We start from the raw sequence: 15,818 nt of genomic DNA, 5'->3' as shown, positions 1-15,818 counted from the left end.
CAGTTCAACACTGGCTCCTTCACATAATGTCCTTTAGGGAAGGAGACTGAAAGTGAGGGCTGTAGATGCTGGAGATCAGAGCTGAAAATGTGTTGCTGGAAAAGCGCAGCAGGTCAGGCAGCATCCAAGGAACAGGAGAATCGACGTTTCGGGCATAAGCCCTCCTGAAGAAGGGCTTATGCCCGAAACGTCGATTCCCCTGTTCCTTGAATGCTGCTTGACCTGCTGCGCTTTTCCAGCAACACATTTTCAGCTAGGGAAGGAGACTGCCATCTTTACTTGGTCTGGCCCCTTGGGTAATTAGCGGTGGGCAACTAATGCTGGCCTCGCCAGCGACACCTTCATCCCATGAATGAAAAAATAAAAACATCCATGTTTCCCAATACCATATAAATATTACACATCCTTTGTTTTTTCAAGCTGAAATGTGTAATTTAGCCATGTACTACATCTGTCATATTTTTTCCCACTCCATCAACTTGTCTAAATCGCCTCGAAGCCTCATTGCTTACTCCTCACAACACCCAATCCTACAATCTCACAATCTATGTCACCAGCAAACTTGGAAATGTTGCAATTGGTTCCCGTATCCATGTGTATGTCTAATGAATAGCTAGGGCTTAAGCTCTGATCATTGTATTCAGCTAGTTTGTCTGCTACCAGGGGAAAAAAAAATTAGTCCCCATGTTTTACATGAATTAACCATTTCTCAAGCCCATTAGACCTAATTTTGTATCAAAATCTCTTACATGCACTGTATTAAATGTATTTTAAAAATCCCAGTTCACTGCATCCACAAATCCCTGCTCACCTATGCTAATAGTTACAACTTCAAAAATTCTAATAGATTGTCAAATACTTGTTCTCTTCATAAATCCGCATTGACTGTACTTGAATATATGATTTTCTAAATGCCCTGTTACCGTTGTCTCTCATAACAGATACTAGTAATTTTTTGCTACCAATGTTATGTTAACTGGCCTTTAATTCCCTGATTTCTCATTCCCTCTTTTTCTTGAATAGTGAGCTTATGTTTGCTTGCTTCTAATCCATTGGGACTACTCTATCATGTCTCCACTATCTCTAACTACTTCTCTCCAATGTCAAGGACATGCACCATCAGATAACAGAGCTTTGTTAAAGTTTACTGCTCAAGGAAATGTTCATCTAGTGCAAGTTGAGTTATTTCTTTGGATACTTGCCATTGCTTTTGCTTTGTTCAGAGTTAGAGCCTTATTCACTTGAGTTCAATATCCTAAGGGCTCCTTTGCTATTATGTTATTAATTAACTCTGCCTCAATGCACAATACTAAACCTAAACTGTTCTGCTTACAATTTCTATATTTGCCTTAGTTGACATAAGCAATGAAAATTGGCTGGTTCCCCATACTGTTGCTGGCAGAGTGTTATCTTGTTTGAAAGTGAGAGTCCACATTTCTGGTGAAAGCAGAAAAACTTGCTAAATGTTGTAGAAGAATTTACATTTTCTTTCAATTGGACCATGGAAAATATACATGTTTGTGGGGTTGAGATATGGAGTTTCAACATGAGAACTGGAGGAATGTCAATCAAATTTATAATTGATTCCTGTACTGATACCTGTAAGATGCAAACTTAACACTAGTTAACAGAAATGTATGCTGCATTGGCCTGGATGTGGGCTTGGTTGTGTCAAGTTTCAGTATCAATGGGATGATTAAGAAACAACAGTACTTTGGTCTGTGAAATTCATGTTACTATAATATCTCTGCTGACCCAGTTATATGCTAGAGATTTCTGGATGGGATCGTGGCAGGGCCAGGTGTATAGGTGTAACTTGTATCATGTATTACTTCCAATGGTATCATAGAACTTTTGAAAGTCCTAAGCTGTTGTCATATCCTTTTGCAAAATATTTTACATTCTGCGCTTTGCAGTTCCACAGTTTGCCATCTGAGAAATTGCTTTCATTGGTTGCTTTGCTTTATCTTTTATTTGGCAACCTAAAATTTTGGGATAGATCACAAAATGTAAGGATTCTGCTTTTCAGTTTGACTTTATATTGTGTTAGAAATTGATTTTTAGACAAACTCTCTTTGAAAGAATAGTAAATGTTTTCAAAAAAGGAAATCACTTCTTTAAACATTTTTTGAGGTTTTCCAATTCAATGTTCTATTATTTCAGAACGGTGAAATAGATACCAGAAAGCCTTAATGTACTTGATGATTGCAGCCTAGCAATTCAAATGGCATCATCTCATAGCACAATTATCAAACCTGGGCCCTCTATGCAGTCAATCACAAATATCCAACTATAAATAGTAATTTGTGCACATAATTATCTGTGCAAACGTTTATACCCAGTTGTAATGCCTAGCTTAGTGGCAAAAATGGCCCAAATTCTCAGAAAACTGGAATAAAATTTGCTGTCAAAATAATAACTAATTTATGTTCAAAGTGCACAGCAACCTCAGATAATGTTATATGCATGATTCATTGCTGAAATCAATGTTGCTACTTGGAGATTGACTGTCTTAACCTTCACAAAAATAACATCTTGTCAGATGTTTGGAGTTCAATATGACTTCTGTATTGGACTCAGAAGCTTAACTCTGCTTCTCTCTCCACAGATGCTGCCAGACATGAGTTTCTCCTGCGTTTTTACATTGAAGTTCCAGTATCTGTATTTTGCTTTTATCTTGTCATCAGGCTTCCATTAAAATGCTTTAAACTCTAACTTGCTGATATCTCTCATGATCGTCTGCTGTTTCCAAGTTGTCATGTAGCTTGACCTTGTCCTTGATTGCTTGTTCCTCCAACTAAATGTTGAGAAGAGCAAAGCCATTGTTTTCAGTGCTTACCCCATAATCCATTCCATTGTTCCCAACTCCGTTCTTCCCCTGAGTCGAAACAAGTATTGACACAGTGTGGTTGTCATAACTGACCCTGAGGTGAGTTTCTGAATACATATCTATAACAACATGAAAATCATGATTTGGAGGTGCTGGTGTTGGATTGGAGTGTACAAAGTTAAAAATCACACAACACCAGGTTATAGCTGAAAATGTGTTGCTGGAAAAGCACAGAAGTCAGGCAGCATCCAAGGAGCAGGAGAATTGACGTTTAGGGCATGAGCCCTTCTCCTGCTCCTTGGATGCTGCCTGACCTGCTGCGCTTTTCCAGCAACACATTTTCAGCTCTGATCTCCAGCATCTGCAGTGCTTACTAACACCAGGTTATAGTCAGACAGGTTTATTTGACAGCACTAGCTATCGGATTGTTGAGCAACGCTTCAAAAGCTAGTGCTTCCAATTAAACCTTTTGGACTATAACCTGCTGTTGTGTAATTTTTAACTTTGTGTCATGAAAATCATTTACTTCCACATTTTGTAACATTTCTTTTTAATATATTTTATTGAAAAAAAGATTTTTTGGATATTACAACAAACACAAAACAGAACAGTTCAAAACAGTATAATGTAACCCATTAATTACATAAATAAATAAATAATAACTAACAGCTAACTAACAAGTTATGACAATAATAATACTATGGCTCAGCAAAACAGAATAATAGCCCTTGACCATCGAGAGCACAAATCTACACATGTTCGTGTGTTCCTAATTCTTCCTCTCTGAATACCAGATTAATTGAACAGAATTGTCATGGCTATATAAAGGCCCTTATTAGTATGGCAGATAAATCTGTACCTGGGTAGCCCAAAAAGGGTTGTCACATCTTATAAAAATTCTCAGTTTAATAGGGCACCGTACTTGTGAGAAAATCCAAAGGGATGTGTTCCATGACTAGCTTATGCCAGTCCCAGGGGATTTTCAGTACTGAAAAGTTTTTTTTTAGTGCATCTAAAGGAGTTACATCAACTAGGCCAAGAAGAAGAGGGTCTATCTCTACCTCTATCCCCAAGACCCTCACTATTTCACCTACCACAGTGCTTCAGTATGTCCGGAGCCTGTACTCATTTTACATTTGGCACAGGTTGGGGATGCTCCCACTTTAGATTTTGAGAAGTGATGTGGCACCAGGTGGATCTTGTGGAGAATCTTCAATTGCAAGGCATGGGTCCTATTGCAAATCGAGATCCTTCTAGCATTTTCCCAGATATCCTCCCATGTTTTAGAGGAGATCTCAACGTCCAGCTCCCGCTTTCATTCCTTACAAAGCCGCTTGGTCTCGTCTGAGCAGTCTTCTCCCAGCAGGTGATAGAGTGCTAACAGAAAGCGTGTTCTCAGCACTAAGCACCCTCTTGGCCATATCGGATCTATAGGAATCAGAAGTGTTTTTTTTAAAACCCACGCAGACAAGGGGAAAATGTGCAAACTCCTCACAGACAGTTGCCCTTCTCCCCGTGTCTGCGTGGGTTCCCTCTGAGTGCTCCGGTTTCCTCTCTCGTTCCAAAGATGTGCAGGTCAGTTGAATTGGCCATGCTAAATTGTCCATAGTGTTAGGTGCATTAGTCAAAGGGAATGGGTCTGGATGGGTTACTCTTCGAAGGGTCAGTGTGGACTTGTTGGGCCGAAGGGCCTGTTTCCACACTGTAGGGAATCTAATCTAATCATTAATGAAATCTCTAATCTGAAAAAGAAAATGGAAGAGGTTCCTACTGGGCAACTAGTATTTCCGAGCTAACTGTTCAAAAGATATCAGTATATTCCCCTCGAATCAGTTACCCAGGCAAGACACACCCCTGTCTGTCTATATTCTGGATTAGTGGTGCTGGAAGAGCACAGCAGTTCAGGCAGCATCCAAGGAGCTTCGAAATCGACGTTTCGGGCAAAAGCCCTGCAGTCATTCTTTTTACCTGTCTGTCTATAGTTTAAACCCCGAATCTATCATCTCTGGTTGAACATAGAACAATACAGCACAGAACAGGTCCTTCAGCCCACGATGTTGTGCCGAACATTTGTCCTAGCTTAAGCACCTATCCATGTACCTATCCAATTGCCGCTTAAAGGTCACCAATGATTCTGACTCTGCCACTCCCACAGGCAGCACATTCCATGCCCCCACCACTCTCTGGGTAAAGAACCTACCCCTGACATCCCCCTATACCTTCCACCCTTCACCTTAAATTTACGTCCCCTTGTAACACTCAGGTGTACCTGGGGAAAAAGTCTCTGACTGTCTACTCTCTCTATTCCCCTGATCATCTTATAAACCTCTATCAAGTCACCTCTCATCCTTCACCGTTCCAATGAGAAAAGACCTAGCGCTCTCAACCTATCCTCTTACGACCTATTCTCCATTCCAGGCAACATCCTGGTAAATCTCCTCTGCATCCTCTCCAAAGCTTCCACATCTTTCCTAAAATGAGGCGACCAGAACTGCACACAGTACTCCAAATGTGGCCTTACCAAGGTCCTATGCAGCTGCAACATCACCTCACGACTCTTGAATTCAATCCCTCTGCTAATGAATGCTAATACACCATAGGCCTTCTTACAAGCTCTATCCACCTGAGTGGCAACTTTCAAAGATCTATGAACATAGACTCCAAGACCCCTCTGCTCCTCCACCTTACTAAGAACTCTACCGTTAACCCTGTATTCCGCATTCTTATTTGTCCTTCCAAAATGGACAACCTCACACTTGACAGGGTTGAACTCCAACTGCCACTCCTCAGCCCAGTTCTGCATCATATCTAAGACCCTTTGCAGCCGACAACAGCCCTCCTCACTATCCACAACTCCACCAATTTACTGACCCACCCTTCGACTCCCTCTTCCAAGTCATTAATAAAAATTACAAACGGCAGAGGATCCAGAACTGATCCCTGCGGAACTCTACTTGTAACTGGGCTCCAGGCTGAATATTTACCATCTACCACCACTCTCTGACTTTGTTAGCCAGTTCTCTATCCAACTGGCCAAACTTCCCACTATCCCATGCCTCCTGACTTTCCGCATAAGTCTACCACAGGGAACCTTATCAAATGCCTTACTAAAATCCATGTACACTACATCCACTGATCTACCCTCATCCACATGCTAGGTCACCTCCTCAAAGAATTCAATAAGACTTGTAAGGCAAGACCTACCCCTCACAAATCCGTGCTGGCTGTCCCTAATCAAGCAGTGTCTTTCCGGATACTTATAAATCCTATCCCTCAGTACCCTTTCCATTACTTTGCCAAAGGAAGACTAACTGGCCTGTAATTCCCGGGGTTATCCCTATTCCCTTTTTTGAACAGGGGCACAGCATTTGCCCTCTCCAGTCCTCTGGCATCATCCCCATTGACAGTGAAGATGAAAAGATCATTGCCAACGGTTCTGCAATTTCCTCTCTTGCTTCCCACATAATCCTAGGATATATCCCATCAGGCCCAGGGGACTTGTCTATCCTCAAGTTTTTCATAATGCCCAACACATCTTCCTTCCTACCAAGTATCTCCTCTAGTTTACCAGTCCGTTTCATACACTCCTCTTCAACAATATGATCCCTCCCATTTGTAAATACTGAAGAAAAGTACTCATTCAAGACCTCTCCTATCTCTTCCGACTCAATACACAGTCTCCCACTACTGTCCTTGATCGGACCTACCCTCGTTCTCGTCATTCTCATGTTTCTCACATATGCATAAAAGGCCTTGGGGTTATCCTTGATCCTACCCGCCAAAGATTTTTCATGCCCTCTCTTAGCTCTCCTAATCTCTTTCTTCAGCTCCCTCCTGGCTATCCTGTATCCCTCCAACACTCTGTCTGAACCTTGTTTCCTCAACCTTATGTAAGCCTCCTTCTTCCTCCTTACAAGACATTCAACCTCCCTCGTCAACCAAGGTTCCCTCACACGACCATCTCTTTCCTGCCTGACAGGTACATACATATCAAGGACACGTCGTATCTGTTCCTTGAAAAAGTTCCACATTTCAAATGACATTCTTCCCTGACAGCCTGTGCTCCCAATTTATGCTCCTCAGATCCTGTCTTGCAGCATCGTATTTACCCTTTCCCCCAATTGTAAAACCTGCCCTGTTGCATGCACCTATCTCTCTCCATAACCAAGGTGAAAGTCACAGAATTGTGGTCACCATCACCAAAATGCTCACCCACTAACAAGCCCGTCACTTGCCCTGGTTCGTTACCAAGTACCAAATCCAATATGGCCTCCTCTCTGGTCGGACAATCTACATACTGAGTTAGAAAAGCTTCCTGGACACACTGCACAAACACCACCCCGTCCAATCTACTTGATCTAAAGAGCTTCCAATCAATATTTGGGAAGTTGAAATCGCCCATGACTACTACCCTGTGACCTTTCCAAAATCTGTTTCCCAATCTGTTTCTCCACATCTCTGCTGCTATTGGGGGGCCTATAGTAAACACCCAACAAGGTGACTGCTCCTTTCCTATTTCTGACTTCAGCCCATACTACCTCCAAAGGCAGATCACCCTCGAACTGCCATTCTGTAGCCATTATACCATTTCTAATTAGCAACACCACCCCTCCCCTCCTTTTTTATCAGCCCCCCTAATCTTACTGAAACATCTGTAACCAGGAACCTCCAACAACCATTCCTGTCCCTCTTCTATCCACGTTTCCGGGATGGCCACAACATTGTAGTCACAAATACCGATCCACGCCTTAAGTTCACTACCTTATTTCTGATACTCCTTGCGTTGAAGTATACACACTTGAGCCCATCTCTGTGTCTGCAAGTATTCCCTGTCAGTGCTACCTTCTCCACAGCCTCCCTACATTCTTGGACATCCTGAAAAACAGCTAACCTACTTGCTGGACTACAAGTCCGGATCCCATCTCCCTGCCAAATTAGTTTAAACCCTCCCCCGAAGAGTGCTAGCAAACCTACCTCCCATGATATTGGTGCCCTTCTGGTTCAGGTGCAACCCGTCCTGCTTGTACAGGTTCCACCTTCACCAGAATGCAGTCCAATTTTCCAAATACCTGAAGCCCTCCTACACCATCCTTGCAGCCACTTGTTCAACTGCACTCTCTCCCTATTCTTTGCCTCACTGTCACGTGGCACCGGCAACAACCCAGAGATGACGACTCTGTCCGTCCTAGCTTTTAGCTTCCAGCCTAACTCCCTGAGCTCCTGAATGACCTCCCCACCCCTCTTCCTGCCTATGTCGTTGGTGCCAATGTGCACCACGACTCCTGGCTGAACACCCTCCCCCGTAAGGATTCTGAAAACCCAGCATACCAACTATGGGTGTGAAAAATGATGTTTGAGCAATATTGCCCTCACTCTGCCACATTGTCCTCCACACATTAACAGTTTTGATAACTATTGGGCAATGGTAATATTCCTTGACTGACCTCATTTTGTCCAAGAAGAGTGAACTAGTAAGAGGGCACCTTTCCTGAGATGCTTCAATGTCTAACCATCGTGAGAGAGGGTTCCCCCTGGGCCCAATCACTCACGTAAAATAACAATGAGCTTAATTGATAATTTTTAATATCTGGAAGGTCCACTTCTCCCAGTCTGTGGGGTGATTGTAATTTAGTTAGTTTAATAAGGTGTTGTTTGTGATGCCATTCAGTCTCCTGAGTAAAGATCAAAGGGAGCATTCGCATAAGGTACCACAGGCAGGGGAAAATGTTCATCTTAATGAGGGCTATCTGATTGGAAGTGCTTCCCATCTGTGAAAGTCTTGTTTGATTCTATTGAATAAATGGGCAAAATTGGCTTTAAATAGCCAATCAAAGATAGGAGTAATAAATATACCGAAGTAAAGAAAACCCCTGTAATCATTTAAAGGGGAATTGAGATTCGTCCTCAGGACCAGGCATTTTCGGTAGACCACCCATGGGAATGGCCTCTGATTTTATAAAATTAATCTTGTAAGCTGAAAAACTGCTAAACGAATTAATTAGATGAGATCCAAAACTGTTGGGTTTGACAAAAAGACAAGAACGTCATCCGCATGCAATGCAATCTTATGTGACTTTGTCCCCATTTCTGGAGCAGATATATCGAGATCCCTACGTATGGTCTCCACCAGTGGCTCAATCACCAATGTGAAAAGCAACGGCGATAGGGGACAGCCCTGTTGACTACCCCCTAAGGATATTAAAATTGCCTGACCACACACCATTGGTGAGAACTGCAGCAACAAGGTCACTATAATGAACCTTTACCCATTTGATAAAGACCTTACCAAGCCCAAACAGCTTTAAAGTATAAAAAAAGTTATGGCTGTTCGACCTGATCAAATGCCTTCTCTGCATCTCAAGAGATCACTAATCCCTGTACCGATTATTGTTGACATACTTGGATCACATTAATTGGACGATCCTGACATTATTCAATGATCTGCGACCCTTTATAAAACTTGGCTGATCCTCCTTAATAATGGAGGGCAGCACAGTTTGCATTTAGCGCAAGTTTTAGATAGGATTTTGAAAACACTCAGAAGTGAGATGGGCCGATAGGATGCAACATCCTCAAGGACCTACTCTTTCTTAAGTATAAGAGAGATGTTTGCCTCCCCTAAAGGAGGAGGCCACGACTGTGTGAATCATTGAACATACTAAGCATCGGTCCTGATGGTACATTTATAAATTTGTTATAACATTCATTGGGAAGTCCGTCAGGAACAGCCTCATAGCCTCCTGCACCTCTTGCACTGGCAATGGAGCATTAAGGAGAGATCAAAATTCCTGAAAAAAGGCTCCATCCTAGCCTATCCATCCTCACAACTTTCAGACTGGTATAGCTCGGAATAAAATTTCTGAAATGCCACGTTAATCCTTTTAGAATCAAGGGCTAGGTTTCCAGTGTTTTCTCTGATTGAGGTGATTGCTTGAGGAGCACTCCTTTTCCTGGCAAGATATGCTACGTACTTGCCCGGTTTGTCTCCAAGCTCAAACAACCTTTGTTTTGCAAAAGTAAGCTTCTTCTTAGCTGTCTGTGAGAACATGGAGTTCAGGGTGGACCGGACCGCTGTGATCCTCTATAATTTAGCCAATGGGGTCCTGCCAAAGTATGCCTTCTCGGCTGCCTTCAGTCGTGTTTCAAGCAAGCGTTGCTGCTCACCCTTCTGCCGTTTCTTACTGGCAAAGTAGGACATAACTAACCCCCTGGCATAGGCTTTAGCAGTTTCCCAGAGAGTGGATAGATTATTGGCCGAGCCTGAATTAATATCTAGAAAACACCTGAATTCATTGGAAAAGTATTCAATAAACACAGAGGGTGGTACGTGTATGGAATGAGCTGCCAGAGGAAGTGGTGGAGGCTGGTACAATTGCAACATTTAAGAGGCATTTGGATGGGTATATGAATAGGAAGGGTTTGGAGGGACATGGGCCGGGTGGGATATCTGGTCGGCACGGATGGGTTGGACCAAAGGGTCTGTTTCCATGCAGTACATCTCTATGACTCTATGACTATGAAGGGATCCAGTCACCAGTGCCCTGAACCTACTATAGCGTCCTTGCTCTTGACCATTAGGTATATTGGTGCATGATCAGAGATAGTGATGCTGCCAATCGTACATGACACCACTGTGATATAACATTTATTAACTTTGCCCTTCCCTCAGCTCAGCTGTTGAAACCTTCATCCTTGCCTTTGTAACCTCTAGACTACTCCATTAAGGATAGCAATAAATGGTAGAATAGTACAGTCAAAGGGAGGTCATTCAGTAATAGAGTACAATCTGGAGAACAATCAAGTTCTACTCATTCATTCTTTTCATATATAAATCACTGGGACCTCTAGGCGCACCAGTGAGTACCATGCTGAGGATAGGGTACAGTAAAAAAAGCAAAGAGCTTGAAAAGAAAACCCAGCAATTACGTCACTCAGCTTAAACTCAGTCACATGAACGCTTTTAGAAAGGATAGCTTGTCCCTTGGAAATGGCAATTTGCCTTAATCAAATTTTAATAAAGTAACTTGATTTGAGCTTTTTGCCGAGGTGACAGGACTACTGTGAACTTTGATAAAGAACAATTTGTCAGTGAAGTTGAAACCCTTGTGTCTATGTTTCGATCTTTTCTAGGCATGGTTTTATGCTTTTTAGACTTTCTAGCAATTGATACAACAGAGTGACTTGTCAGGCCATTTCCAAAGTTTGTCTGAAGTCATGTAGATCAGATCAGGTAAGGATAACAGCTTTCCTTTCTAAAGGACATTAGTGAATCAGAGATTTTTTTTGTTTTGGCTATTGGCAGTGATATCATGGTCATTATTCGACTTTTAGTTTCAGACTATTATTGAATTCAAATTCCACCATCTGTCTTCCAGTATCTCTCTTGTTACAGTCTGCAAACATGAAAATAACGCATTCAGACCTACTGTTCTGTCTGTTCGTTAATTTTTAATCCTTGTCAGTATATTACTTCCGACAAGCTGACCAACCTCTTGTGGGGAACTTTTATCAACAATCTTCCAAAAATGCAATTATGCTACATTCACCACCTCCTTTGTCAATTCTGTTAGTACCAGACCCAAACAGCACCAACAGATTCGGCAAATACGATTCGCCGCTGTCAAATTCACGCTGACTATTCCAAACCAGAATGTTATCACCCAAGTGTTCATTTATCCCACCCTCTATAATAGATTCTTCACCTTCTGTAGTAGTGCTGTAAAGCTAATAGATCTGTAGCTCACACGTTTTCTTCTTAATCTCTTCTTAACTAGTGGAATGACATTTGTCCAGTCTACAGGAACAATTCCAGAATCAGTAGAAGTTTGGAAAATAATCAGCAACGCATCCACCATCTCCAAAACTGCTTATACGACACTCTGGAAAGTAAAATATCAGATCAGTGACTTATCAATCTTCAGTTCCATCACTTTCTTCAAAATAGCCTCCTTATGAATACTAATTTCCTTAAATGTCTTAGTCCCCCTGGTCTTTTGGATCTACAATCTTGGGAGATTACTTGTAACTTGCTAAGTGAAATCTGACACTCAATTTTATTTAGATTTTCTCTCTATTTCCCATTTTAAAAATCTCCTGGCTCTGTCTGTAAAGGACTCTCATTTGTCTCTACCAAATATTTCCATTTTATGTACCCTGCAGGAGCTTATGCTGTTGTTGTTTGTCTTTTGTTAGTTTACAATCATATCCTCTGCTTCCTCTCTCTACCAATTTATTGGCCTTTTAGATTAGATTAGGTTCTCTACAGTGTGGAAACTGGCCCTTCGGCCCAACAAGTCCACACCACCCCTCCGAAGAGAAACCCATCCAAACCCATTCCCCTATCCTATATTTACCCCTGACTAACGCACCTAACACTGTGGGCAATTTAGCATGGCCAATTCACCTGACCTGCACATCTTTTAGGTTGTGGGAGGAAACCGGAGCACCCAGAGGAAACCCACGCAGACATGGGGAGAATGTGCAAACTCCACACGGACAGGCGGAAATCAAACCCAGAACCCTGGTGCTGTGAGGCAGCAGTGCTAACCGCTGAGCCACCGTGCTGCCCTTAAAGACACTACTTCCTATGCTCTATTCTAAAATCCTTCCAAACATTAGGTTTGTTACTATTTTTGGCAATTTTATAGGCTTTTGCTAATCCTATGCAATCCTTACCTTCCTTTGCTAGCTGTAATTAGCTGAACTTCCATCGGGTTTCGTACCTCGCAGGAATGTATAACTAGATAATAATTCTTTAAAGACTATCCCATTGTCTATGTACTATCATATCTTTTAAAGTTTTTCCCCAATCTACCTCAATCAATTTTCCCCTCATACCTTTTATGATTTCCTCATTCAGATTCATAAAGCCAAGGAACAAGAGTAGGCCACTCGCCCCTTGAACTTGCCCCGCCATTCCTGAATATTCCTGATTAATGCTCATAGAGTTGTACAACATGGAAACAGATCCTTCGGTCGAAAGAGTTCAAGCCGTCCGGATATCTTAAATTTAATCTCGACCGTTTTGCCAGCATTTGGCCCATATCCCTTTAAACCTCTCCTATTCATGTATCCAACCAGATGTCTTTTAAATGTTGCAATTGTACCCACTCCACTACCACCACTGGCAGCTCATTCCATATACTCACCACCCTCTGTGTGAAAAAGTTTTTCCTTGGGTCTCTTTTAAACCTATGCCCTCTAGTTTTGCTCTCCCCTACCCTGGGAAAAGACCTTGGCTATTCACTCTGTCCATGCATCTCATGATTTTATAAATCTCTATATATCCCCATAAGGTCACCCCTCAGCCTCTGATGCTCCAGGGGAAATAGCCCCAGCCTATTCAGCCTCTCCCTATAGCTCAAACCTCCCACCCACCGCAACCCCAGCAATGTCCTTTATAAATCTTTTCTACACCCTTTCAAGTTTAACATTATCTTTCTAATAGCAGGGAGACTGGAATTGAACACCATATTCCAAAAATGGCCTCACTTATGTCCTGTACAGCGCAAAGTGACATCCCAACTCCTATACTCAATTCACTGATCAATTAAGCAAGTGTATCAAATGCTGCCTTCCCTACTCTGTCTACCTGCAACTCCACCTTCGGGGAACTATGAGCCTGCACCCCAAGGGATCTTTGTTTGACAACGCTCCCCAAGACTATGAGGTGTATAAGTTCTGCCCTGATTCGCCCTAAAAAAAATGCAACACCCCACATTTATATATTAAACTCCATCTGCCACTAATGAGCCCATTGGCCCATCTGATCAAGGGCCCATTGTATTTTGGGATAATAACCTTCTTCACTATCCGCTGCACCACCAGTTTTGGGGTCATCTGCAAACTTACTCACCATACATCCTATATTCGCATCCAATTCACAGGTAATTCTGCTATAACATGCATTTCATTCATGTGGATTGGCTATAACGCGTTTGACAAATTGTGGACAATGTTTGGATAACACAAACTTTCTACTAAATGGGTACACCAATTTTCTACAGCGATCTTCGACAGTGCAATTTACTATATCACAGGGTTGCAGAGGACTGCAACTGTCGGGTTATAGCAGAACGACCTGCATTCATATAAATGAAAAAAAACAGTGAATCAGCACTGATCTTTGCAGCCCACTGCTGGTCACAGGCCTCCAGCCCTCTACCACCACCCTCTGTCTCCTACCTTCAAGCCAATTTTGTATCCAATTGGTTTGCTCCCTCAAGATTCTGTGTGACCTAACCTTACTAACTAGTCTACCATTCAGACCTTGTCAAATCCTTTGCTGAAGTTAACATAGACAATGTCTACTCCTCTGCCTTCATCAATCTTCTTTGTCACATCTTCAAAAAATTCAAGTTAGTAAGACATGATTTCCCATGCACAAAGCTGTGTTGGCTATTCTGAATCAGTTCTTGCCTTTCCAAATACATGTAAATCCTATCACTCTGAATCTCCACCAACATCTTGCCCACCACTCATGGCAGGCTCACCGGGGTGTCTATAGTCCCCTGGCTATTTTTTTTACCACTTTTCTTGAATAACGGCCCCATGTTGGCTGCTCTGCAGTGTTCTGACATCTCACCCTTGGCTATCGACGATACAAGTATTTCAGCAAGGGACCCAACTTCCCGCAAAGTTCTGGGATACACCTGATCAGGTCCTGGGGATTTATCCACATTTTGATGTTTTAAATGTCCAGCATCACCTTCTGTATAGTACGGGCACTTCCCAATATATCATTGTTTATTTCACCAAATTCTTTAGCTAATCTTTCATCCCCTTGGTAATCAAGGATGTATTTAACTTTACCTTAAAAATTTTTTAAATTGTGCATCTGCTCCTTTTGAAAAAAGAAATTCCAAAGTCACACAACACCCTGAGCAGGAAAAAAAAGTGGTTCCTCGTCTGTTTTAAACTGTGACCCCTAATTCAGAATTCTCCCACAAGAGGAAACATATATCTCGCTAACTCCCCTCAGGATCCTGAATGTGTTATTTAAGACACCTGACTCTTCCAAATTCCAGCAAATATACTCACTTTGGCTTCAGATTGAAATATCTCACTTTCAAACACATCACAATATTATAAAATTTCTGTCTAATCATTGCTAAAGATTCTTTTTCTGCAAGATTATTTATCAACCCTTTTTTGGAAATAATAGATCTAAAATAGCTTGTCCTGTAGTTGACTCTTCAGTATCATGCTCTAGATAACTATCCTTAACACACCCTGGAGGCTCACCTACCACAGCAATAGCACTCATGTAATTTGCCCAGTGAAGGGCTTATGCTCGAAACATTGACTCTCCTGCTCCTCGGATGCTGCCTGACCTGCTGTGCTTTTCCAGCACCACACTCTCGGCTCTGATTTCCAGCATCTGCAGTCCTCACTTCATCCTAGAAATGACCTACCAGTACTGTATTACCCAAACTGCATGCTTCTCCAATCTAATTAATACATTACCACAATTGTTTGTTAGTATGATGTTACCAGCAAGTGGTGAGAGAGTAAAAAAAGTTGATATGCAAAGGGACCTGGGTGTCCTTGTATAACAGTTATTGAACGCAAGCACTGAGGTGCAACAGGCAGTTAGAAAGACAATGGTATGTTGGCCTTCATTGCAAAGGGTTTGAGTACAAGAGCAGTGGGTGGGTGAATCTGACCAACAGGGCCACGTTGAGATCACAACTGAAGTACAGAACAACCTTCATTATCCGAACATCAATTATCCGAATTTTGGATTATCCAAACAAGATCTCAAGGTCCTGTAAAAATGCTATCAATTATCCAAACGATCCATTATCCGAACTCTCAGTTATCCAAACAAAATACTCCCTGCTCATGTTGTTCAGATAATTGAGGTTGTTCTGTATTATGTGCAGTTTTAATCTTCTTGCTCAAGGAAAGGTATCCTTTCTATAGAGGCAGTGCCGTGGAGGTTCATCACACTGAGCTGGCAGATTTGTCATATGAGGAGAGATGGGCT

The sequence above is a fragment of the Chiloscyllium plagiosum genome, unplaced genomic scaffold, assembly GCF_037043375.1.
Source record: "Chiloscyllium plagiosum isolate Xiang-an unplaced genomic scaffold, Cpla_swu_hap1 HiC_scaffold_18, whole genome shotgun sequence".
Classification (NCBI taxonomy): Eukaryota; Metazoa; Chordata; class Chondrichthyes; order Orectolobiformes; family Hemiscylliidae; genus Chiloscyllium; species Chiloscyllium plagiosum.
This window is presented reverse-complemented; position numbering follows the sequence as displayed.